The sequence below is a fragment of the Lonchura striata genome, chromosome 1, assembly GCF_050655825.1.
Source record: "Lonchura striata isolate lonStrDom1 chromosome 1, ASM5065582v1, whole genome shotgun sequence".
NCBI lineage: Eukaryota > Metazoa > Chordata > Aves > Passeriformes > Estrildidae > Lonchura > Lonchura striata.
In genome coordinates, this window is record NC_140703.1 from 106,705,723 (window position 1) to 106,733,702 (window position 27,980).

Genomic DNA, 27,980 nt, shown 5'->3' on the forward strand with positions numbered 1-27,980 from the left:
CAGACTTTGGTTTTTGCTGAACCATTTTCTATATGGATTTTCTTCTTATATATCAGACAAAAATGTACTTGTCTAATTTTTTATATGAAACAAAACCTTACTCTGTTTTGATTTTCTTGTATTTCTTCTTTATTTTTCATTATTTCTTCTGGTCTCTTTCCTATTTATTTTCCCCTTAAGTGCCACCCTGAGATTGAGCTCAGTTGGTTAGAATATGGTGGTGGGTTCAATTCCTGTTACAGGTCACTTATTTAAGAGTTGAACTTGATAATCCTTGTGGGTCTCTTCCAACTCAGAATAATCTGTGAATCCTTATCAACACTTTCTGTGAATCTTTACTTTGTCCATCTCCTGGTTTCTCATATCTGCATTTCATTTAAACTACCGCAGCTATTTATGTGGCAAAGCTAATTCTATTTGACTGTAGGAGCTTGACCTGTATCTGGGATATGTTGGAAAAGGTTGGTTTTTGTTTTTGTGGTTTTGTTTGTTTTTGTTTTGTTTGTTTGTTTTTGTTTTTAATTGGACAGTTCAATACTGTCATTATTGATTTTCTAATCTGTTTTCTGCAAGAATTTTGCTAATTCTGTCGTCCAAATTTGTATTTGACAATGTAAGATCACCCCACTGAAAGAGATCACTTGGAACTGAAAGACTCTTAGCACAGATAACCAGGTAGCCACGTCAAGTAATCCTTCTCATAAACTTCTTTTCTGTCTTTCTCATATAGCCATTTTCATTTTGTTAATAATATTGGCTCCTGTTAGAAAAAGTAAAAGCACACATGTAGTACTTGTTCTTTATTTTTATTACATTTCTTAGGGCAATAAATAACAAAGCCTAAGGGATTTTAGGATTTGATATGAAAAAGCCAAGAGAAAACCAGCACCTGCCTGCGAGTTTTAATTTTCAGTGATTTTGTCTGCCTCTTTAAACATCCAGCACAAATTTTCTTTTCTACAAGATGTCATAGCTATTAGGTTTGGCCTAATGCTAATTTAAAGTATATTATATCCCATTTATTTTTATGAGTTTCATTATACAAATACTGGTTTTGATTTTGTCTTCCTTTTCATCTTAATTCCATTCTGTTGTCATCTGCTAACACAGCAATTTCCATTGACAAGACATTCAACAATGTACATAAGTGCATAAAAGTGAAATTATTGCAATTGACATTTGCCATATCAGACATCAATATTTCACTGAAAATTTCTTCACTACCTCAGTAACCATCTTGAATTCATTCTTACTTTTCTCAAGTTTTGTATTAGTGGTTGTTTCATTGTATTATTTTCCTATGATTATTGCTAATGCATTTTAATTTGAAACAGCATTAAGAAAACCTCTTCATTTAATCCTTTATTTATTGAAATTATACATAACAGTTTATCCATAAAAAAAGAACATAATTTGCCCCACACCCTAGGGCTTTTTCTCTTTCCAAAACCTAAGGGGACTTCCTTTTAAAGACTTCCCTCAAAATTTTCCTAGGCCATGGAAATTTAATAACTATTTCATTAGAGAAATATATCTTGTAATATAAAGTTTCTGTCTCTCTCAGTCACGTCTCTTTCTGCAAACTGAGAATTATAACCAAGTAGACTTGTGGAGTTAGAGAAAGATATTTCTTGAAGGTGATACAAATGAACAGTTGGACTAAAGAGTTGTATTTTCAACTACATAATTCACTTAACTAAGATAAAAGGGCATTTTGAAATTTAAGAATTGAAGTTACAAAGACTTCTGTTACTTATTGAGAGATAGTAATTTTTTTGTGTTGTGTTGCAAAATATGGTGACATATTCATACTACATTAAATAATGCACACTATGCACACTGAAAAAATGTACTACTGTAAAAGATAGACAAGAAAATATGTTTCAGAAATATGTTGTTTGCAAGTTGTTTTAAGGGCTCTTTTAGGGATTATCTGGGGAATTTTTTAAGATTCAAGAAATAATTTTAAAAATTCTTCATCTCCAAATCCACTAGTTGCTTTCCTTAGTTCAACATTTCAAGGCATCAAAATCAAATTATTCAAAGAGCATTTTCTCTTTTTTCTACTTTTCTGCTGTAGCAGTTAAAAAGTCTGTTCCCTCTTTAGTTACAATGTTAAATTACATTATGTCAGGGAGGTCATTATAAATTGTCTCTGAAACACCATTTTTCATTGCTTATCTTAAGAATGAAATTTTTTTTCTTCATGAAAGAATGGAAGCAGAGGGTAAAATCAGAACCTAAGAAAGACAGGGAAAGTTAGCTAATTTTCCCTACAGACCCACTATTTAAATGTCTTAAGGAAGTCAGGTTGAAAGCTGAAAGTGTCAAAGAACGGATATAATCAGTATATCCTGTAGAACAGGAGCCCAGAGGACTATAAAAGCTAGAAAAATAAAGGAAGTTGCTGGAAAAGAAAATAAGAATGTCAGATCAAGTTTGTATTATTCTTCCTGAAGTGTAGTTACATGATGTGAATCTAATTAATGACAGTTTAAATCTGAAGCATGAAATAAAGATTTCTGAAGGCAGTGAAGCAAAAGGAGTGCAATGCTATTATTTCTTGAATTTTTGCACAGAAATATGAGGCACCATAAGACAGATTTAAAACTTCAGAAACTAATTAGATCTTCAGTAGAACTTCTCATGCTGTGCTTATTTTTAAAGCATCACAGTTTTACATCTAAGGAATAAAGCAATATAGTTTTTATTTGTTTGTTTGAGGTAGGTTTACCAATAGCTTTAAACCATCTGGGAAGCAGAAGCACTTGCAGCTAAGATTTCATTGATTCTATGTTTAACCTAGCTTAACTGTTTTCTAATTTTAATGCCAGTAAGAACATTAAGATTGCAAAATGAAACCCTCAGATTTAGGAAATGTCAGAATTAAGATTGCCCATGCAAATTTTATTTGCTAGGATTTATGAGCATACATTATGATATAATCTTTAGTTTTTTGATACAATCTTTAGTTCTTCCACAGGACACCTGCCTCACTCAGGGCACATGCTTATAGCTTAGACAATTTTTCAATATTTCTCTTTTCTCTTATCACTCAATATGTGGCTCTGGAGTTTATTTACCACATGTTACCATAGCTCTTAATCAACTGAAACATGATTATTGGCATCTTGATTTTTTTATGGATTTTGTTACTAGAACAGCTGGCACTTAAAAAGCATTAATCAATTTGTCTTCACAACAATATTTTTACAAATTTTTCAGGGTGCATCCATCTCATCTTCTCCCTTACCTTTTTGTCCTGCCCAGCCATCCCATCATTTTTTGCTCTGATTCTCCCCCATACTTACTCCCTTCTGCTCCAGTTTTCTTATTTCCCTCCTCAGCACAGGGTACTCTCATGCTACTTCTTCTCCATTCCTTCCTCTCTGAGTGTCAGCTTGTTTCCTTCTTCTCCTCCAGGCCACACAGCTCTCTGTTCACTGCTGGCTTCCCCATTCCTCAGCACACTCCTCACTGTCAGCACAGTAGCTCTCCTGGTTGTCTTTGTGAATGTTGTCTTCTGTCATGGCATCATGAAAGCCAGATTCATATTTGGAAGCAAAGTCTCGGCCAAAATCTGCAATGTGAAATAGATACCATTTTCAGCGAATTTCGTTGGCAAATTTTAACACACCTCTACGGTTTTTTTAAACACACATAAGGCAGTTTTAGGAAGTGAGAAAATCAGGGAAAAAATGAGGATGGCAAAAGACATAATCTGCTGGATGAGGGAAGGTATTCCCAAATTAGATTGGTACAAACACATACTGTGAGTACTCCCATGTCTTAAGACTCACTTGTAGCCGGGTGCCTTATGCAGCCCTACTTCTTTCAGGCTCAGACTGCTTCCAGACACCCAGTGAAACTCAAACCCATTGCCACAAGGAAAAGCAGAATTCCTCAGGTAAGCAGCAATATTTTGTAAAAAATGTATCAGTGCTTCAAGCCTTTCCTCAGAAAAAATGCACAGGTTTTGATGGATAAATTTCAAATAACTGAATATAGAACAATTCAGGTTAATGTTAAATTTTGGTTAGTTTATGGCAAGCATAAATACTGAACATTTTAAAGAAATTTAAACATAGGTGTTATTTTCAAGCCTGCATCTCACACAAGTCTGAATATGATTTCATGTGTGGAAGTATATTAGTTATATAAATCCTTTGTAATATATTCCTATCAACCATGAATTCTACGCATTTATGAAATAGTTTTCTACAGTAAGAACTGCAACAAAAACTGAATACAACTGAAAGACCAGGACTAGGAAGAAAGTGTGGGAGAGAAAAGAACAGGAAAAGGAAAAGAAAAAAAAGGAAAGAAAAAAAGGAAAAAAGAAAAGAAAAGGAAAAGGAGAGGGAGAGGAGAGGGAGAGGAGAGGAAGCAGTCAGAAATACAACAGAAATTATTTGCACCTGTATTTATACTGTTCCCTAAGCATATACATTGGACTGACAGGAATAGTACAGATTCTGATCAGCCTTGACTCTGACCCAGTCAGAGATATTTCAAGTGTCACTCAGAAGGGGGAAAGAATATTATTATTCACATTCATCAGGGGGTGTTTTCCTGAATAAAAGTCTGGAAGGAACAGACAATCAGCCCAGAATGAATTAAATAGCCTTTGCACTGCAGTACCAGACATCGCACCTGCAGTTTTTGAGTTATATTCTCACAAACTAGAGCATTTCAGTTATATCTCTAAATACTTATTTTGTTGAGAAAAAAAAAAAGGTGAAGGGAAGGGTACCATATACTAGCAGTGTAGTTTTCTCCCAGTTCTAATTAGTGGTTATTTGCATGCTTCCATCTTACTCAAAGCCTGGAAGAAGAGCACACACATATCACTGTATTATCTATGCAGTACAGAAATTGCAAACTCTAGAGTGGATCCTTTAAACCTACTTTGTCTTCTGGATGATATCATCATCTCTACCTGTCCTTCTCTTTTTATTACAGTGATTTCAAAATTTATTTCTTAAACTGAAAATATTTATAGACAGTTAGTGACCTAGGAATCAAAAAAAACCCTATTATGTGATACATAGTTAACCAAATATTCATTTCTCAGTTACAAGAATTTAAAAAATAGCCTTTAATAGTAAGGATATTATTATTTTCATTCATAATAACTATTATTATTATTATTATTCATAACAAATATCAGATAATAGAAAGATGACCGTAGAACAAAAACATATGACAAGAAGAAGGGAAAAGGTCAGTGTTACCCACAATATCCAACCTGAGAAATTGGTCATCTTGGAAATTTCAGTCCTTCATAATTCTTAGAGCAATGTGAGAAAGTTTTATTGGAGATTTAAATCTGATAGATATCTTATGAATATAGAATTAACCAAAGATTCATAAGTAATGTGCATTTAAATTGAACCTCTAGAAATTCTTTACTGTCTGACAAAATAATCAAATTCTACCTCCATAAGTGGCTATTTTTCTTTATGGGACATGATGTTAACTGAAAGGGCTCACTCAGAAGATGAGTCACACTCAGATTAGTGACACTCTGCCTAAGACTTGTCCTGCACTGGGAAAGTTTTTATTTTCTAATTTGCTCAAAAGTGATACATTATATTAAGGCTTAAGAGTCTTAAACACATATTACAAGACCACTACAGATCACATATAAATAATACACCAATTTTTCTGTTTACCAGTTGAACAAAGAGATAATCAATGCTTTACATACAAATAATTTTAATATGAAAACCAGACAAAAAAATATATTTACTGTACACTACTACTGTGCACTTTAGGAGGTCTCCACTGAATTTCTATCCCTTTAACATAACTTTAATAATAACTATGAATTCCCCATTCCAATCTTTTGCTAATTAACTCTGAACAAATGACACAGAGATCAGAAGAGAATATTATCATAAAGGAAGCAACACTTACAACTTTGTAGTGCCTTATGGAACATGGAAAACATTTCAACCAAGTCAGATCTATGAAAGTCACCTTGCATAGGCTGAGCATCAGAAATAAAACATGAACTGCAACCTTTAAAATATAGAGTATCATTGAAAAATAATACCCTCTAGGTAATATTCTAGTATTAATATACTTTCTGATATAGGCCAAATGATACTGTTTTAAGGCAGCCTTTAAAATTGCAATGTGTACAAATATGTCTCAGAGTATTCAAATTTCTTAGTAAAGTTAGACTGTGTCCTCCCACAGTCTTAAGTCAGAAGGGAGTCATATTAACCAGAAGAGTACTTCTCTAAAATTTTTGACATCAACAACGTGTCAAGTCCAATATAAGCACAGAAAAAAAGGTCAGTTCTTTCCACAAAGGTTTACACTCACACTATAAAATAGAAAATAACCTGTGAAATACTTCTACAATATACTTTACCGAGAATTGCAAAATCCTTTTTTTCCCTCCAAATAAATGGTGAAATAAAAGGTTAATAATGAGACCTCTATTATTATTTTTCATACTAATTACTTTTGGTTTTGTTATAACCACTGGTACTGCTACTGCTACTACTATTTAAGCCTATATATAGCAGCTCACTAAAATAGACACTAGTTGCAAACAAGGAAATGCTGCACATCCACAGTAACACATTAGCAATAATTTGTGTCCACCTGACCTACAGAAGGAAATGAATTTCTTATATATGGTATGTCTGTTCTGCTACTAATAGGAAAACCAGAGATTCTGAGTTCTTCAGAAGGAGCAGTGTGGCATGTATTGATCAGTATACAATGGTTTAAATGTTGACAAAGGTTTAAATGTTTTGAATACTTAAGTTCATGCTGCTAGTGCAATAGTTTTAGTATCAAGGAGGTTGTATATTTGTACTTAGAGGAGGTAAATTGACATTTATAAAGGTATCTCTTAGTAAAACTGGAGCATACTCACTGGAATAATTTCTGTGGGCAGTAACGTTTTAAGTGTGCTCTACTCCCTCTGGGTCAGGCAGAGACTTTAATTATCCAGCTGTTAACTTTTCTAGCAGATATAAACAGACTCCAATTAAATTGTTAGTCAATCTGATAGTGTCTGTCCAGATACATAAGGATAATTTGTTCTCTTTTCTTACTCTGTTCTTCCAGACTTGGGGTCATGAACTGAGCTCGTCAATGTGAATCCCAGAAGCAGAAAGACTTGTCCTTTTGCCATTATCTAATAAAGGTATTGTGTAACCTACACATTGTTTCTGCTTTTACCTACCTTAAATTAGTATGATTACCTGACTGCTTTATTTGATTTGTTCCTTCTTTTTGTCTGACCTTCACTATAGTAAGCTACAGGAAATACTAATTGCTGTTTACATAAAAACCAACATTTGCTTTTACCCATCTTTCAAACTTGGAAATTTTCTTGAATCTGCAGAGAGTTTGTGCAGCTTGGTCTGTTGGATTCCAACTGCTGATGACAGAGAGTTATTCCTCAATTTATTGTAAAACCTATTGTAATACTTATGTACTTATTGAGCAAAAGTAAGGAATGATGTTTAAAAAGATTACTGGTGACGTTGGTGCTGCCACTGATATTTCTGGACTGAGAATTTGCAAGCTTACAAACTCCTGAAGGAATAAGTTGGAGAAAGAGTAGGATCTCAGAGAAGAGACTGTTGCAATCAGAGGAAAGATTATGGATTTATTTATTCTTTTACAGAAGAACTATTTAACTTTCTTCGGACATGATTTAGACAATAAACAGGAGCATAGGGATCAGTAGTATTTAAAACAGTAACTTTGTAAATGGTGAAGAAAGTGCTATAATCTTCTTCCAGATCACACCAAATGACAAGAAGTAAAAAACAAGCAGATCTTTCAAGAGCTACATCTGACAGAACCAGGGAAACTTCCTGGTCAGAAACAGGTAATAATTAAAAGGTGGGCAAACCCACAGAATCTTATCAGATCTTATGCTGGACTACATATATTGCTCTTCAGTCTCCTGGAATCAAAATGAAAGCTCACAGCAGACAGGCAGAAAGGATCTAGGAGAGAAGGAGAACTGTGTGGACTTCCATGGCAGGAAAAAGTTTAAAGACTTCAAAGGTTTGGGCATGACACAAGCTGAGATAGAAACAGGAGGTGGTTCCCACAGTGGTGGGACAGTCTTTGAGAAACCTGTTGTGGGGTGAAACAAAAGAAATATGTTTATGATGGATAAAAGCCTGAATGAGCACACCAATTTCTGTGCAAGAGATGTTAATTTGAAGATAAGCACAGCTGCCAGTTTTTGTGCATGTGAACAGTACATTCAGAAATTCATTCCTGTGTTATTAGGAATATATATTAGTAAGGACTGTACTAAAAATGGAAACAAAGTACTCTAGGGTTCTAAGTGGATGGGGAAAAACTCATCAAACGAAAACAAGTAGGAAAAAAATGTCTGAAAACAATCTGAAATGGAAAAAGTATTACCCTTTTTATGTTTATATGCAAATAACCAAGAGGTTAATGTTAATTTAGCTTTATTATAAATATGGAATATGATAACCTTGTTTAGGATATGTTAGTAATTACTATGGGATCAATTCTTACTTTCTTAGTTGGAGGAAGCAATGCTTTTCTCTTTGAAGAGCCTTGGTAAAGCCTGGTCCTTCACAGTTCTATTTTAACTCAATTATATTTTATTCCAGGTGAAGCAATATATCTGCACTTTTGAATTTTTTCATACAATATTCCTTTGAACATGGGTTTAAAATTAATTGAGATTCACATACACACAAGTAGTCTTGCAGAGACTGAAAAGTGAAGGAAAGTCTACAGTATTAGATAACAGAAAGAAAAAAGTATTGAAATAATGAAGCTACATGGCACAAAATGCAAGGGACAAGGATTGATCACAGCCTTTGTTAATGATGTTTAAGGGGATATTCACTAGCATCAGCTACTCTTTCTAACAATTTAACTAGGATGGAGAAGGGAAACAGAATTGTTTGTTTCTATTCCAATTGGGTACCAGTGTAAAGTCACTGCATGAAAAAAAAATCTTCCAAGAAACCAGGAGAGGAAGGAACTTTAAATAAATTAGAAAACTAAGCTAAGTTAAATCAATGGAAGTAATCCATATTTGTGTAGGCTAAATAAAGCACTTTAGAACAAAAGGCGTATAATAGAAAACTACTGTGTTACTTTCTTGAAATGCAAATTTTGGCTGGCAGTGCTGCTGTAATAAATACATTCCTCTTCTGGCTGTGGAGTTGTCTTTCTGTGGAGTCTGAGGCACAAATGGGGCAGAGAGGCTGGGGGGAGCAATCAGGCCATGAATAAAGGCTTCAGAGTTTGAAACTTATTTCTTCCCCCTCAAGGCATCTATTTTTATTTCTCATTTACTTGTCTAGTGCCTCAGAGAAGGTGCAGACAGTATGCTTAGTATATCAAAGCATGATCTGTCTGTGTTTTAATAATTACACTGTCTCTTGTAAAATAACTTTACAGTCGATTACCGAGTTCTGCCTTCAGACAGTTCTGCTCTGCTCCTCCCTCTGCTCCTCCATGCAGAACCTGCACAGCTTGGTGGGAATGGCTCCGTATCGCAGCGATGCCCCTCACTCACTGCAGGAGGGAGCATGAATAACTTCAGAGGTCAAACATGTAATACTTTCTCAGTGTGCTTTAAATATGAAATCTCAAATAAGTCATTGATCCCAACTCCAAAGAGCGTTTTGCAGTCTGAGGGCCAAATTTAATTTAATCTTTCTAATCATTTAAGCACCAGGTTCTCTGACAACAGCAGGGCTCACAACAAATGACAAAGATTAACAGGGGCAAGGGATCTTCCTAGTAAAAAAAAAAAATGCCACAAAACCTGATGAAATAAATAAAACTTAATAAAGACATGATGCTCTTATATGCTGACAGTGTCTTCTTTAGAGCAAACTCTACAGATCCATACTTACAGCAAGAATTGTATCATCATGAAGGCATTATTTTATTGCTTTCTATATGATGTGTATACACTAGTTTTTTGTTACCTAAGTAGGGAAAATCAAGGAATTTAGTCACTGAATTATGATAGCATAGATAGACTCCCAGAGCACTACTCTACAAATGCTGAACAAATTCATTCTGCTATAAAAGCAAGTTATCTTGTTTAAATGCATTATCTTTGATGCTGCAGTATTTCAAGAATATAGTCACAGAGAAAGGATTCTCATATTGCAATTTTTTGTCAATTTGCAATCTAAGTATTTATGGAAAAGCACGATTTATGCATCATGTGCATATACATATGAAAATGGTAATGCATTTACATTCTTCAAATTAAAAAAAAAATGTAGGCAAAGTTTCACAGGGCTAGATCATTTCATTGACATGCAATGTAAGAAGCAGTTTACATTACTCACAGGACTGAACACTGTGAAGACTGTATAGATTTAGGAAATATCAGGATCATCAATCAACATAATTTCTTTTAAGTCTTTTCTTAAGAAAAATAGAGCTAAAATATATTACTTCAGCACTAAGAGCAAATATTATAAGGCACATTAAAAACATTTCAAGAAAAGATTAATATCTACCCAAACTAACCAAAGCCACAAAACAGTGATTTGTTTAAGTATTTAATCACCTGTCACAGAACAAAAAGATATTTTTTTAACCAAAACATTAAAAGAATGCTACCCATATATACTTAATCAGGATAAAACATGCACTTCTTAGAAGCATATGAAGCCATTTGCCTCTTTGTACACTTTTGATTGGGAAGAGATTCATTATATTGTTACAATCAGAAAGAAGGTGGCTGCTGGTGCAACTACCATTAGGTGCAGAGCATGTTGCAATTTCCCACCAAATATACTCATATGTCACTTTTAGCTCCTAGAATGATGATCTTTCTTTTTGTCTTCTTAGTGTCACCATAAATTGGTGACAGGATCGTAATAATAGTTAATAGTAGTCTTTTGAGCTGACACCTGTCACATTTTCTGCATAGCTGTTCCTCTGAGTTTTCCATAAGGATCGGATTTGACCAACATAAGCTTTTTGTTCCTCTTTAAATATTCTTAAGATTATTTAGCTTCCTGTATTTGAATTAGTATCTTGTATTTGCAGGGTAAGTATACATATAAGTCCCAAATGAGAAAACAGATTGATTTGGATAAAGCCTGTGAAGATAAATGTTGCTAAGAGCAGAAATCCTCAAAAATACCTGTTCTGTGAACAAGACAGCAGCGCAGGAGTCTTGCTGTTCCTTGGGTATTTATAGCAAATTATTCACAAAGTGTCTTACCAGGGCCCTTTCTCTGTGTTTCTCAAACCCCAGCCACTTTCCTACCCAGCACCCGCCATGCCAGCATTAACTTCCAAACACCATGACAGCTGGAGCACACACCCAGCATGGTTTTATTTAACCATACATAATACTGGAAAACATGTCAAAAGATACAATTTCTATATCAGTAGAAGACATCAATTCTTGATGTTGTATTTTAGTGTCCCATTAAATTTAACTGCCTTACTTTCTTTGGGATTTTCCTCTTTTGGAGCGGGAAGAAATCTTACACAGAAAAGTCCCTGGTATAGGAATTTCAGTTTTAATTGAGAAAACTGACTGTCAGTTAGCTGCCTGCTTTCTCTCTTTTCAGCTTTTCTTCCATTTCGGCTTTTGCTATTTGTCAGAGAAAGATAATTTCTTTCAATTTTAAAAATCAGATTACAATTTTAATGTAGTCCAGTAAAATTCATTACGTACATACTTTCCTTATGTTGAAAAAACATAAGAAAAATTTTGTGCTTTGGAAAAAAAATAGAAAGGACTAAAGAAATAGCAAAACTAATCAAAATTCATCCTTGACATTAGATGTGCAGAGAAACTGTTGTGAGTATTCTATGCCAGAGAAAAATGGAAGCATGTATAAAATAAAATTTTAAAAATTTCAATTTTCCCTAATAATGCTGCAGACTTACAGCTTGCCTTAAACAAGACTTAAGATTTCCCTTGACTAAATCTGACATTATTATTCAAAAACAATGCTAAGTGCAAATGACATCTGAATTCTTCCAGCACTTTTGGCTACGGACTTTGTTCTGAACCCCTAACTTTAAGTGCCCTAACCAAAGCATCTTAATTAAGAGGGTAGTAGCTCTAGGCTCTTTTGCAGTCTAGAGAGACAAGGATAGACTTTTCTGGGACAAATTACACCATAGGCAGATGCTATTTTTTATAGTAGACTTTCTATATAAGTTCATTTTGGAGGAGTTTCAGATTTACCACCTGCTAGGTCTCACTAAGCAGGTGGATGTGGATGTCACTGTTGCTTGCTGCTTCTTATTCTGGTCTCCAACACAACTGCTCAGCAATGCTATTGTGGGGGTCTATGCTACAGAGGAGGCAGACATTTGTATAAGGATAGGATTAAGAGTTGAAGGCTACTAGGTAACTTCAGTGACTTCTCTTTTTTCCCTTTCACCTTTTTGAGGCGCCTAATACTTCCCACAGTCTGGGAGACCATAAACTAGTCTTTAATATTCCCTGGAGGCCAGGTGGGATTGGACTATTCCAGCACCTAATATCTGGATGTCCAATCAGAATGTTGATATCCAACCTTGATGCAATCAACATCAGTGCTTTATATGTCAGGATGAAGGGTAAAAAAGATTCTAACCACCAGAAATACTTTTTTTTTTTTTTTTCTGGTGGGATTAGCATATTTCAGTGGGGGAGTAGAAAGCACATGTGATTTCTTAAGAGACTAGTTTAGTACTCAGTACAGTAGCATGCCAGTCAGTCAGTCAGTCAGTCTTCTCTTGATGGAAGTGAATTTCCTTGGAGGGCTCTGTCTGGGATTATTTGTGGTATTTGTTTGCATTTTAAAATATAATCTTACATTATTATTTTTTATCATTTCATATGAACAGGAATTACACTAGTAATAACTAAGCCCTCTTTTTAGACTCAGTTTCCTGGGAGATGGGAAAGATAAAGCAAAAAGAAGGGCCTCTGTATGACTTCTGTAGTGACACTGTCCTTGACAGGGAAGGTGTCACAGGGAAGATGGAAGGGTCATAGATGTCATTTATCTGGGCTTCTTTAAAGCCTCAGATATGATCGGATATACAACATCCTTCTCTCTAAACTGGATGGGTTCCATGAGTGGACTGTTAGATGAACAGGAAAGCGGTCAGACCATCACATCCAGAGGGTCATGGTCAACAGCTCAGCATCCCAAAGGACATCAGTGACAAGTGGTGTCCTTAGGGATCTGTACTGGGACCTGTGCCATTTGCTATCCTCATTAATGGCACACGTGGGGGTATTGAGTGCACCCTCAGCAAGTTTGCAAATGGCATCAAACTGAGGGAGTCATTGACACACCTGGATGATGGGATGCAATCTGGAGAGCCTGGACAAGCTTGAGAACTGGCCTGTCACCCTGATTCTTAAGACTTTCTAAAGGCTTCTTAGTTTACATTCTTTTGGAGAACTTTCCCACACAATTTCTGTAAACAACATATTGTTTACATTCTTTTATGGGGGTGGAGAACACTTGATGTACTGGTGGTTTGTCCAATGTCTTTGGAGAGGTGGAACATTCACTCTCCAATGCAATGTCACCTTTGGGAAAGTATAAAAGACGGAGTCGGGTAATAAACTTTCTTCTTTACCTTGCAAATAGCAGGTGGCTCACGTCGTGCTTTCACATGTCCTATAGCGACACTGGCCCATGGGAATCTCCTGCTGTACAGAAGATAAAGTGTAAGGGGCTGCACCTGGATTAGGGCAAGCCCCAGTGTAAACTCAGGATGAACAGATCAAGGGTAGCCCTGCCCAGAAGGACTTTGGGTTGCTGGCAGATGAGAGGATGACCATGAGCTGGGGATGGGCATCTGCAGCCCAGAAAACCGAAAACATCTTTGCTGCATCCAAAGCACTGAGGGCAGCAGGGTGAGGAAGGGGAGAATCCCCTTCTGCTCTGTTGGAATTCCACCTGCAGAGCTGACTCCAGTTCTGTGGCCTCCAGCACAGGAAGGACATGGAGCTGTTGGAGCCAGTCCAGAGGAGGCCAGCCAGATGATCAGAGGGAGGGATCACATCTTGGAGAAAAGGCTGAGAGGACTAAGATTGCTCAGCCTGGAGAAGAAAAGGCTCATGGATGACCTAATTGTGGCCTTCTAGTACCTGAAGGAGGCCTAGAAGAGAAATGGGGCAAAACTCTTTACAAGAGTGGCAGTACAAGGGGGAATGGGTTCCAACTGAAAGAGATTAGATTAGATAGTAGGAAGAAATTTTTTACTGTGAGGGTGGTGAGGCACTGGAACAGGTTACTCAGAGAGACTGTGGATGCCCCATCCCTGGAAATGTTCAAGGCTATGTTCAATGGCTCAATGGTTCAATGGAGCTTTGAGCAAGCTGGTATAGCAAAAACTGCCCCTGCCCATGGTTGGAAGTAGATGACATTTAAGATCCCTTCCAACCCAAGCCATTGTAAAATTCTATAATTATATGATTCTATTTTAGTGTTTGAGCTATATGACTTCTCATATTCATATCTCTGCAAGCAAGCTGTGTAGAAACAGAGAGTTTTTAAAATGTGATATCAGAGTATTCCTTTCTAAACATTATAGCACACTCCCAGAATTTCAGCTTCAATACTTATTTGTCAGATAAAAAGTTCTGTTTTAAATGGTATGCTTAAAATTAAAAGAAATTAAAATATTACTAGAAATTTGTAAAAAGTCATGGATATAGTGGATAGTAGGATCTTGTTATGACTGGTTTATTGTGTAGAGTTTTTGTAAATAATTACTGTATTTAATGCTAATTAAGAATCCTTCACACACCTAGAAATCATGCTTTCCTCCTGCTGAAGTACATCAGAGAACCTGAAATGACATTATTTCTAGTGCATCTAAACTAATGGGTATCAAGATATTTTTGGATTAATCTGTATTCAGGGAGATGCAACACTCTGTCTGTCTTCCTTTTATAACTGCTATTATAAACTCCTCCACTTTTTTCTTATTTCCAAAAGTTATTAAAGAAAAAAAGGTTAAGCAGATATATTCTTTCTTTATCTTCCTTCCTTCCTTCCTTCCTTCCTTCCTTCCTTCCTTCCTTCCTTCCTTCCTTCCTTCCTTCCTTCCTTCCTTCCTTCCTCTTTTCTCTCTTTTCCTTCTTTCTTTCTCTCTTTTCCTTTCCCTGTCTCCTTTCCCCCCTTCCTACTTCTCTCTCTTCCCCCCATCATTTGTTCATTCATTCATTTTTATATATTAACCAGTCCCTTGAAGGTTTCGATGCAGCCAGGTAGTTTTCTCATATGAAAATACAAAACTGTCTCAACTACTTCACACAGAGCTGCAGCAGTTTGAAAAGCCCTGTGTGAGATTTGGCCTCATTACCCAGAACTCAAACAGCTTAAAAGAAAGTCACAGAGGTTTCAGACTCCAGTTTGATACATAGTGCTGAAAGTGAACTTCAGACTTCATTCTGGTGAATGGTCCCAGGCCAGCAGCTCAACATGCACATTGACTGGAGAGTTGCAGGTGTTGCTCTTCTACAGCCAGCTGAGGAAAGATGGATATTATTTCTGTCTTAGGCAATCAGGGTGAGCAGTCAAATTTAATATTCTCCCAGAGCATTTTAATATTAGGGTTTTGCTACAGTCTTAAAGGTCAAAATTATGGGTCACTCTTTCAAGCTGTTTCTTATTTCATTCCACCCATTTCAAATTCTTCTTCAGCCCAGTATGCTCCTGGCTACAGGTAAAAGGCCAGAATCGTCACATCCTCACAAGCATCTAGAAGCCACAGCCAGGTGAGAGCAAAACTGGGGAGACTGATATTTCCCCCATAGCTGAGCATTGGTGCAAGACACTTAAGAAAACTGTACCTGAAAATAAATACAAGGTCATATTTGAAAATCTGAGGCTTCAAAGAGGCAGGAAAGAGATACAGAAGAAAGAAACATAGTGTCCTTATTTAGTTCTTTAGGCAATACTCCATCCCTTGTCTGCTGTAAATCATTCTTGCTTCAGTGAATGAATGGCTGTTCTCCCTTGCATGCACACTTCAGTTCTGAGCTGTTGTTACTTTCCAGGAATATTGCAAAGGGTGAGCTTTGTGTAGCTTTTACACCAACTAGAAAATTAAAACCTAGAAACCCCTCAGAAACTAAAAGTATCACCCTTCAAACACTGATAACTGCTTGTTATTTAATTATTTTTAGAAGAAAAAAACATTATTTATTAAAAGAAAAGGGTAAGAAGAATGATCCCAGATCAGATACTGTAAAATTGTAATCTGATTTTGATGGATTTATTTGAACGTATAAATAAAATAGAACTTGCTGAGATTTGCTTGTAAAACTGTATTTGTGTTTTGTTCAGGTCAGAAGGTATTAAAAAGAAGAGAAAAAAACTATAACTTACCAAATACTTCACTGAATACACAGCCCTTTAACATGTTACTTAATAATAAACTGAGAAACGAAAATAGTATGGCATACTAACCTGTAAATCAATTAGTCTTGTTGTGGGGAAAAATAAACAAGAGGTATTTTCTTTATAAAATAGAAGTCAACATTTTGTTATGTTGTGAGAATTATTAAATCTCTTTTTTTCTTCCATAATGGAATTCACCTCGATGTAAGTTTTCAAGAACTGATTGGCTTCAATAATTCTTTTGAACTTCTAAGAAAGACAAACCATAGACATAAAAAGCTTCTGATATTTTGCATATTCATAATACCTTAGTGAATCACCAGGAATGGCAATAGTGCTCTCTGAATGCTAATGTAGAGGCAGCAGACAAGTTGAAGGGCAAAGAACACAGAAATAAACCAGATTTTCCCATTTGAATTCACCACATATTTGTGAACACTTATTGTATTTTTCTTTTTCCACTGTTACCAGCTCCTCTCTTTTTTCATTAAAAAATCTAGTGACTTAATCTACAGCGCCTATATGATAACATGCCTAATTTAATGAAGCTTTTACATCAACAAGGGTCACTACAAAAATTTTAGTGAGAAAACAAAGATCTTCAATGCTTATGTCTTAAGGGTTACTAGGTATGCATCATAGCATGCTACAACATCCCTTTGTACTCAGTCTAGCAAAGAATGCAAGCTCACAGCAGGAAATCTTAATAATTGTTTATCAGATTAGCAGGTAGTTCTGTTTTCAAAATGTTACCTTCAAAGGACATATATTTAAAACTTTTCTCAGAAACTATTTCTATTCTACCATAAAATTAATTAGACTTTTAGTTTCACTGGATATATTTCAGAATTTAATATGAAAAAGATGAAAAAATATACTTGATCTCTAATAGATTAACATTTTTACACACAGATGAAAAAGAGAGCCAAGACCTCAAAAGAGCTCTTTTAAAAAATTGAAATATATTTTTCTTTATGTCTGACTGAAGCTGTCATTTCTGTGATGCTTGAGAGGGACACATGTAAATTCAGGGTCACACTGTTCACAATTCATTCCCTCAGATAACTTTTCAAATTACTAAGGCTTATTTAGAGGAATTCTCTGGAAGGGCACTGAGTACCTCAGAAGAATATGTGATGAGAGAGGTCAGCACTATGCTGGGCACCAATTGTGCCATTCTAATGCAGGAAGGAGCTATCTCAGCCCCTATGTAAACATGAAGACCCCAGCCAGCACCTGCCTTAAATATAAATATAAAACTCATTTTAGATGCAACTCAGGCTTCAAAGCTGTTTGCTGAAAAGGATTTTGTTGATGAGCAGGCACTAAGAGCTGTGTAGTTTAATGGAGAAGAGATTCAATGAAGGTGTAAGATCGCATTTGCCAGCTGTGGAGCACAAGTCTCTTCCCAACCCACAGAAGAGTCCTGTAGGTTTGATGGCCAAGTCTTTGCAAGTTCAGATTCCTCACATTCTCCATTCCAGAGGGCATTGCAAAATTTAATACCCAGCATTTTCATAACAGAAAATTGTGGAATGCTTTACCCAAGATTGTTACTAAAGTGATTAACATGATTCTTTGAGGTGCTGAGAGTCTCCCTGGAAATTTAATCAGAAGTTTAATTTAAATTAAATTAATGTGTTCTAGTGCTTTTTGTCCTGAGGCTCAGTCATCTCAAGCTGCTCCTGCTGCCCATCTTAGAGCTACTCAGAAATGGATTGGTCTAACATTAAGTTTTGCTGCTTTCTAGGACTTAGAGGAAATTTTTCTCATCCTTTCTAAGTATTTGCTTAAAAGAAGTGGCATGATCAGAGAAGTTTATATGAGTAAGATTTTATATCTGTAAGAAGTTAAGAAGAGCCCCATCAAGGTGGACCAGCAGAGCCCTGTATTCTCAATGCTTCTAGCAATGGAAGAAGGAGAAAAAGGTTGGGAAGAGCACATCCTGCCTGTTCTGATTGTGTCTGCATCTCATTTCTCATTGCATTCTACATCTAGAGTTATTTTAGGGGTTTTAAATAGTAGATCCCTGCCTAGTCCCTTTACTGTCTATTTATTGCTTTGTCTTTCAATGTTTATCTAATCCCTTTTGCAACTAGTGATGTTTGCCTTTGCAGCAGCCTACAGCACCAAATAACAGAGATTTATTACATGCTGTGAAAAGAAATGTCATCTTTTCCATGTCTGAACCTGAATTTCTGCCAGTTTCAGCAGGTGCCTTCAGCTCAAGTATTGTGAGAATTGACGAATGAATGGTCCAGGACAGGCTTGTAAACCTCCACTATATTGCTTCTCACTTTTGTCCTATATAAACTGAACACTCCCATCCCTGAAAGTCACTTTGTAAGTCACTGGGTCACTTTGTGAGGCATTTGCTCCATCCATGTGACATTTTAGTCACCATTTTTTGCACTTTATTAATTTCAGATTTAGATACAACTTCACTGCAAGCAATACTGTTATTACAGCAAAATTTTTGGTAAACTAAGACAATTCCTGAGAATCCCTAGTTATATTTTGATATTTGTTAACTTTATGTATTTTCAAACTACAAAGTAGATTTACTGGTTTGCTAGTCAAAGAGTTCTTATTTCAGCTTTCTGTTGGAGAAATGTCAGCTTAGGACAAATCAAATTTGTCTGTGGCAGTATATTACAACTATGCCAGCGATGAAAGTGAACTTACTCCCCAGCCTTTTTCATGCACTAGGAGGGTACAAGCCACTCTGTGTGGGATTCACTGCAGCTAACTTTAGACACCTATAGTTTAGTCGTCTACATCTCAATTAGTCACTTTGGCTTCTCTTTATAGCTATCAGAGAGAAAAGGCCCTTTAGAAAATGATTCATCTGACCTATTTAGATAACTACTTAAGAATAAGATGAATCATGTCCTATAACTTTTTTCCCTTCCCTTGACTGCAGAGGGAATTAAAATATTGACTTCTGCAAATGGAGTTCATTGCATATATTCCTGTCTAGGTTATTTTGCCACCATTTTTCTAACAAAAATTAGCTTGGGTATCACAGGATGACTCAATTGTTTTAGCAAATTTTCGGCTGAGTTCCTGCTAAACTGTAAGCCACTGCTACAGCTGCTGTGGCAGGTATGATGCATTCAAGGACCTTTATATCTTAAATGGTGCATCCCAGAACTGCACAATACTAAAGACGAGGCTGCACAAACACTGAACAGAGCAGGATAATCAGCTCTTTGATTACCTGTTGATGCATTCCTCTTTCAAATTACCCCTAAATGCAAGGATAATTCAAGTGCTTGTTAATAGATGCCTTAGGGAGGATTAGAGTGAAATGACACTGAATGCTCACTGTTTTCATGGATATATATATATATATATATACATATAGGTAGACTTTATTCTAGAACAACTTGCTTGCAATGGAAAAGAGATATGTAGCCATTTCAGTTATTATCATCTATGGTAATACAGCAATAGAAAAGTATAAAGATATCACATTAGAAAATATATAAAGAAAAGAAAGCAGTAAGGCTTGATGCTATGTTTTCAATGTCTATTGGTTGAAGAGATTGTCTTGATCAGTCACGGGTGAGGGAAGCTCACACAACATAGGTTTTAAAGGGTTAATAAATGTTCAGGAGTAGGTGAGAACACCAGGTACCTTTATTAACTAGAAACAGAAATAAAAGCTGTTTTATTATTTTTCTTTTGGATGGAGAATTAGATAATATCCAACTTTGATGAGTTTCAGTGAGTTATATAAAGGATCTTCAGAGCTAGTGGTAGTACTATAATCTGCTAGCACTGATGACTACAAAATGTTGTAGTGCAGAATAATTCTTGCATGTTTTTCCCAAACACTGTATTTTGTCTTCACTCTTGTTATTTAATCTTAACCTGTAAAGTACATTTTATTCTGTTTGTGTACTGCAAGACAGGTCCTGAAAAATCTTTCTTTTTAAGGTATCTTCTTTTAACAAATTTTAGGCTCTTCACTCTAGCAAGACAATCTAAGTATGGCCCATCCTTAACACACTTCAATATGCTATGCCTTTCCATGTCAAATTTTATTCTTTGTTAAATGTTACACCTTAACTTCTTAATCATTTTCAGGATTTAATTTTTACATTATCTCATCCACAATAGATCTCTTACATCCAAAACTTGAAGATGAATCTAAAGACTTTCTGTTTCTTTCCCTTTCTGCAACATGTATTTTTTTTTTTTTTTAATGCAATCTCCATTTTTTTGCATTGGGCGTGGCACTTCACATTTCTGTACATGAAATTTCTTGGCTAGCTTTCTTTGCCTGATGCAACTGAACCCTTTTTAAAAAACATCAAGAGCTTCAGAGCCAGCTATTATCAGGATTGAAGCTTACTTCTGACCACTTTCTCTTTTCTTTCATTCATTTCTTGAAGTTACTGTTTAAAGAACTGTTTAAATCTTCTGTACTTGACTTCACATTTCCGGAATTATAGTGCTGGTGAGACTTACATTCTTCTTTTTAAAATATTTTAATAGCTTGCTTTATATCTCATTATCATTGTTAAGAAATAAGTCAGAAATGTCATTCTCATACTTCCTGTTTGGCTCCCATTCCTAGGATAACCTTTGGTTTGGCAACGTGACCCACAGACTCCCTGGTTGATTATTGCCCCTTTGTGTTACCACTAACAATTACATGCCCTCTTTTTTCTTGCCTACTTCATGCCTTTTCTCTTTCTTGCTTTTTCAGGTACAAAGCCTGAAGAATTTGGCCCTAAATGTATACTGAGGATTCCTCTCCGATTCTCTCTCATTAAAATCAGTATTCTTAATGAGTCTCTATTTATAAAATAGTGTCCTAACTTACTTTTTCCTTGTTCTTTCTTGTTTAAGATCTTCTCCTTTCATTCATTTTTGCTGTAGCTATAAAAGTTGATTTTCTGTTTTTTAAGAACTTTATTTTCCTATTTGTCCTAATTCCTATTTCTTAAATGTAAACAAAATAAAAATGTCTTTTTTAGCATAGCTTTTTAATTTTTTTATAATTTTATAACATTATAAATAAAATTTAAATAAAATAACTTTATATTTAAAATAATTTAAATAAATATTTACACATTAATATTTCATTATCTGCTATTAACAACAGTAATAATGTGGTATTGAAACTGTTACAGTCTTTTCTGGAATATATTGTCCCTTATCAATTTTTTTGATAATCAGCTCAGAAAGACTAATGATGTGTTCAGGTTTATGAACTATGGAACTAGACTAGTTTCCCCACCTTCAAGGAAGCTTTTCCAGTTATTAAGTAGAACTAATGGCTATTAATTTGTTCACATTCCCTATGGAATGCCTGTTCAAATTAAGAGTAAACAAAGAAGAAAACGGCCCCTCATTAAAAATATTAAATATATCTAATGTGTTAGCATAGTCACATACAAGACTGAGAGTTCTAAAGTGTAAAATATTGTTCCTCAATAAATGATATTAAGTTTCACTGAACAGTAATTGCTAGGCATATTCAGATCACAGCCAGCATTTCTCCTTCATTTTTTATCATGATTCAATGAAAAATGGCAATTATCTCAGTGATTTCTTCAGAAATTTCTGCAGGTTTAGACTTATGCCTGTATTCAGAGTTTTGCATTCTAATATGGATGAATTTAAGGTAATGCAATAAATACACTGGGGTCAAAAAGTAACACTTTTAGTGAAATAGCATAATAACATTTAATTTGGATTAGATGTAAGTGTCATATTTTGAACACAAAAGTGTCCTCCTTCAATACTTTTACCAGGTTTTGAAGGACAACACACTGTTTTATTTAGCATCCCATGTTTGCCAGTCAGCCAGAGCACTCAGTTATAAATAAATAGAATTAATTCTGGTGAGGAACACATGACACCACCAATATAAGATATCAAGAAACTATGAGCTGAACAGCAGCTCTGCTCACTTCACCAGGTTGTCTAACATTTCAGCAACTTTCAGTGCTTGAAATCTGCTTACAGTCAGGAGAATCTAAGCAAAAACCAGATCTACCAACGTTGTGCTATCTGTGGTGCTTTCTTCCTGTGGTTTTATTGGAAACTCATGTTACTAAACCTAGATTCAGTTGGGCTGTTTTAATTTGAAGAAAAACCACTCCAGTAGCAAATCACTTGAAAAGATAACATTATGATTTGCTAGGAATTTGGCTTGGAGGTTGGTTACCTATGCAGACTCCCTGGTTTCCTGAATGACCCTTCTTCTACAAGGTTGTGACTGTAAAACTTTTCACCAGTTACTTTTACAATTAAGATTCCTCTGAAACATGGGGCATGATGAGATTACATTTGGATAAAACCCACTTCAGTGCTTGTCCCAGTAAAGTCAGAATACTTTAACAATCTTTATTTAACTGTTGCAAAAATATTTCCACATATGTGCAGTCAAAACAATTGAGAAAGGCATTATGAGATTGCTGTCATCTTGTTGCACTGTTCCAAGGATGTGACCAGTGTGAAGTGTGTCCTTAGCCAACTGAAAAAGGACCTCAATAAGACAACTCCATTGCCTTGATACCAGTAACTAGCATTACATTATGTAACTTGTCAGTCAAAAGACATTGCCTATGTTTACGAAATGAACTTACTCCTTCATGAGGTGGACTGGGTTCCACTCCACCTGTTGAGCTATACAGGAAGTGTCATGTGAGATCCTCCCATGTGGCAATGAGATCTGTGAAAGCTCAGTGACCTACTTTGAAGTCTCATTACTTTCTCCTGTCCAAATATGCTTTAGATATTACTGCAGAGATTTTTAATTTACTGACATTATCTGTTTAATTCTCCTTTGTGTCAGTTCTGTATGTCAGTGAACTCTCTGATCTTCATACTGATATGATTTTCAGGTTTGGTGGAACAGCTCACTGAAAAGAGGCCTTTTTTGGTTTCCAGTCATTAACAATGTGAAAGTACTGCCACAGTTCCCTTAAACTGTAACTGATGTTATGGGGCTTTATCTTTGGAATAATTTTTTCCCCTTTATTTTCACTGTAACCATGCTAAAACACTTAACATCAGAAAAAGAAAGCATGGAATATAGGACAAGAACAACACTTGTAATCAAGAAACAGTTGCTACCAGCTTTCACAACTTAGAACACAAAATCATTAAGGTTGGAAAATACCTCTAAGATCACCGAGTTCAACCATTAACCTAACAGGACAGGCCCATCACTAAATTATGTCTCTAAGCAGTGTATTTATAGGTTTTTTAACACTTCCAAGGATGATAATTCCACCAGTTCCCCAGGCAGCCTGTCCCAATCTCCCTTTCAGAGAGAATAATTTTTTTTCTTAGATTCAATCTAAACCTCTCCTGGCACAACTTGAGCTATTTTGTCTTGCCCTATTCCTTGTAACTATCACCCTGTCAAGAAGGATATCAAATTGGTCAAGCAGGACTTACCTTTCATAAACCCATGCTGGCTGGGCACATCTCCATGTCTGGCACAAGCAGTTGGGAAGGTTCCTTGAATGTGTCAACAACTTTCTTTCAAGTGATTGATGAGCCAGGAAGAGATGCAATACTGGACCTCATGCTCACCAACAGGGAATATCTGGAGGGAATTTTCTGCTCCAAGGCAGCATTGGCTGCAGTGATTGTGAGATGGTGGAGCTGGAGTTCCTCGGGACAGCGAGGAGTGCCCACAATAAGTTCATTGCCCTGGAATTCAGGAGAGCAGACTCTGGGCTCTCCAAGGACTTGCTTGAAGAGTCCCATGGGATAGAGTCCTGACTGAAGACAGAGGGCTGGTTGAATTGCAGGGATCATCTACTCTGTGCTCAGGAGCAATGTATACCAACAAGGAGGCAATAGGCAAAAATGCCAGAAAGCCTCCATGGATGGATAAGGAGCTGCTGTGCAAACTCAGAGTGAAAAGAGAAGCTTACAGGAAGTGGGTGTAGAATCCTATCAGGGTTTTATCAGGGTTTTCAGAAAAGTCAAAGCCACACATGTATTGCCAAGTGCACTTACCTATGCTAATTGCATGAAAGAGGACTTTACAAATTCATGTTTCCTAAAGCTCCTTCCACAAACCCACTTTCAGATAAATTTTCCTACTGACTTCCTATCCCTTAAAGAGCCCTTACATGTAAGTGCATCTGGGAGTAAGGCCTGTTGGGATTTTCATCTCTTAGCTCACTGTGGCAACATACTTCTTTTTGAATTACACATCCTTCAGGCTAATAAATTTTGATTACTCTGCATTGTTAGCCATCTGCTCCCATCCCTTGGGTTCCCAGTTCAAGATGGAAGTTAAAAGACAACAAACTGAAACCCCCAGCAGACATAGGGCAACAGAGTTTGTACAGAAAATTAGCAAGCAAGGGAGCTGCTGAAAAGTGCTTGATTGAGACATGCATAGATGTGCACCAGCTTTTCACAAGGTCTGTTGATTTATTAGAAGTAATATAGTAGCTATAATTAAAGTTTTCTAGTTCTTATTGTAATACACTGTTTTCAGACTTTTATGTATTTACCAATATATTTTGTATTTGTATTATGTATTTTAAACAATGAAAAAAAAGGCAAAGAATGAACCTTAAAACTCAGGAGAGAGAAACATATGGTAAGCTGAACAGTAAAAGAAAACTCTCATATATAATGCCAGCAGTCTTGAAGATCTATATTCCACTGCTTCCAGCAAATAAATTGATCTAGGCAACAAAATAAAGACATAAATAAACATCGCCTGTGACCAGCCAACTGGATTTAACTTCATTCCCCACCACTCTCTATGCCCAGCCATGCAGTTTTTACCCAGCAAACAGTGCACCTGTTCAAGCTGTGAAGAGTCAGTTTCTCCAGGGGAATGCTGCAGGAAATGATGTCAAAGGCTTTACTGAAGTCCACGTAAACACCACCCACAGCCTTTCCTCATCCATTAAGAGGGTCACTTTGGCACAGAAGGAGGTCAGGTTGGTCAAGCAGAACCTGCCTTTTGCAAACCCATCTTGACTGTGCCTGGTCCCCTTGTTGTCCTGTGTGTACCATGTGGTAATTAAAAATTGTTTTTTCACAAAATGAGATGTAGCCCATTTGGAAAACATAGGATATTTCATGGTGTACTTGTTATGTAGTTTCTCATAAATTAGAGACCTGTAAGAATGTAGCTTGTCACACATTTTTCATGACGCTCAAAGAATCCCCAAGGGACACTATCTTTTATAAAGAATAGTTATCACAATTTTAGCATACTCTCTAGTTTAAAGGAAGTTTAAAGGGGGTTTATTGCTTAATTATCTAATGTATTCCTTAGCCATTTTTTTCTCATATTATCCTGCCTAAAATGAAAGTTATGAATAAGGGACCATGTTTTCATTTGAAATGGCATGGTGTGTGTGTGTGTGTGTGTAACTGCTGATTACAAGCCTACAACCAGATAGTATGCTGCTTGCTAAATAAATGAATAAATGCAAAAAATAAGAGCAGTAATGAACTATCACCTTTTTAGCATCATGCTCAAGAACAAGTCTCTGAAACTGTGTTTTTGTGGTGTTTTTTCTCTTATTGCCAAGAAAACCTATACCACGTAGCAGTGTAGAGGAGGTAGTAGTTAAATGATATCTGAAATTTCAGAAGACTGCTTTTATGATACTTATTTGATGACTTAGATCAGAGAGAAATGTATATGGAATAAGTAAAAATAAATCGTTAATAAAAGAGACAAATTTTATTTTGCATGTTTCACAATAATAGAAAAATCAGTAATTTAAAACTTGTTTCATTTTTGGGAGACAACAGTAGAAATTTTAAGAGAATTTGAGGGATAAGTTTTAATAAAACATGGAAGTGTATCTGAGAACTGAGTAATAACAAGCCAAAACAAAAATACCTTGATAAATTGATTAAATAGGAAGACCCAATTTGCTTTACAATTGGTCACTTTGCTGGGCTATCACATGTAACAGCAATGTTCAAGGACACCTCACAAATGCTACTTTTCTTCCATGTTTTGTCCTACCTCCCAAAACAGAACAAAACAAAGAGAGACCAAATAACCCAAAAAGTAAAACAGCCCAAAACATAAAACTCCAAACCCCCAAAAAACTAAAACCAACAAAAAAAACCCAAACCCATCCAAAAACACACCTACACATTAAAAAAAACAAACAAACAAACAAACAAAAAAAACCAGAAAAAATAATTACTGTAAGCTTTTTCTCAGGAGATATTCTTCCTTTGTCCAAAATACTTATCCACTAGACAGTAAAAAGGTAATACAAGGTCAACATTAATGTAATTTACTATATTTTCTGAGGGTTTTTTTCATGTTTGTACTCAAAATTTCTGATATCTGCCACCAAACATTTAAATTATGAATTAGTGAAAAGCAAAATCTTTAGAAAATAGATAAAAAATTTCAAATTAACAAGTAGGTTGTTACAAATTTATTTTGGTTTAGAGTGAAACACAGATTCTTGGTTTATTTTTTGTTTATTCAATCATTTCTGCTGGAAAATTGAAAATAAAAGAAAGCAAGAAAATTTGACTGAAAGGCTAATTAAGTAGTTACCAGAGACATTATTTGGCTGCTTACATTTGATCTACACTGTGTAATCCAAAATACGGGTTATGTCCCTATTCAAGACTATACACATTTAATTGCATTATAACACAGCATATTTTACTCCACTTCTATGTTACATAACCAAAAAAAGGGAAAGAAGATTCTCTTTCCCTAAGAATCACACTAAACTTTGATTTATGACCCTACCTGAAAGTGCTAATTAACACTCTTGAAGTGGCTTTTCTGTGTCTTAGATCCAGAGGACCTTTAGTACACCTTAATTCTATCACAATAGATAGACCACATTTCCCCTCTGATCAATATATGTTATAATCATGAGAAAAGGCAGGATCAAAAATGGTAAATGATAAAAAATAAAAGGCAAGAAAAAGAAAGAGGATTAAATTGAACCCATCACCTATTTTTACATGTGGATTTTCAGGTCCTATTGTACTGTTCATCCCTTCCCCTCCCTCCCAAAAAAAAAACCAAAAAAAAAACCCTGAAAAACCAAACATTTAAGTCATTTAAATATCCTTATAGAGGATCCTTACAACACTAGGCATTGCAGTAGGCTGCTATCCAAGCCACAATTATTTTGAATGAAGTGTTATGTTATGTACATAAACATGCAAATGCACTGCAAAAAAGTAATGTGAATTTTTGTACATCTGCAGAAATATCATTCTGCAGAGAGTGTAAAAAAAGGGTGTGTGAGAAAGCTTCAGGTTTAGCAGCAAAATTGAGCTATATTTCAAACTGTGGACTTCTGCTGAGTTAAAAAATAAGAAGAAAAAAACCAAAAGAATACTAAATCTTATTCAACACTAGGACAACATGGGGAATGTTGTCCCAAACCCGGATGGATCTTTATATTCTACTGCTGAAGAGGAGGGGCTGGTCCCTTCCCTAAGAACAGATGGTTACATTGACATCATCTTGTGGAGGGATCAGTGCCCTCATGTCCATTTAAAAGCAGTTCAGGCAATCAGACCTCTGCTGGAGTCAGACCTCAAATGACTATTTCCATTTGGTGTTTCAGACAAAATATGAGATGGGGTCATGAGCATATTCCC

At 35.7% G+C, this 27,980-nt stretch overlaps 1 long non-coding RNA gene across 1 annotated transcript; it reads left to right on the plus strand.

Moving 5' to 3' along the window:
• The first annotated feature begins 3,770 nt into the window (after positions 1-3,770).
• LOC146768809 (uncharacterized) lies at positions 3,771-27,749 on the plus strand. Its single transcript, XR_014956803.1, has 4 exons — positions 3,771-3,907; positions 7,090-7,168; positions 7,773-7,861; positions 21,094-27,749. It is a non-coding gene; the product is annotated as an uncharacterized LOC146768809 (long non-coding RNA).
• Positions 27,750-27,980: the final 231 nt, after the last annotated feature.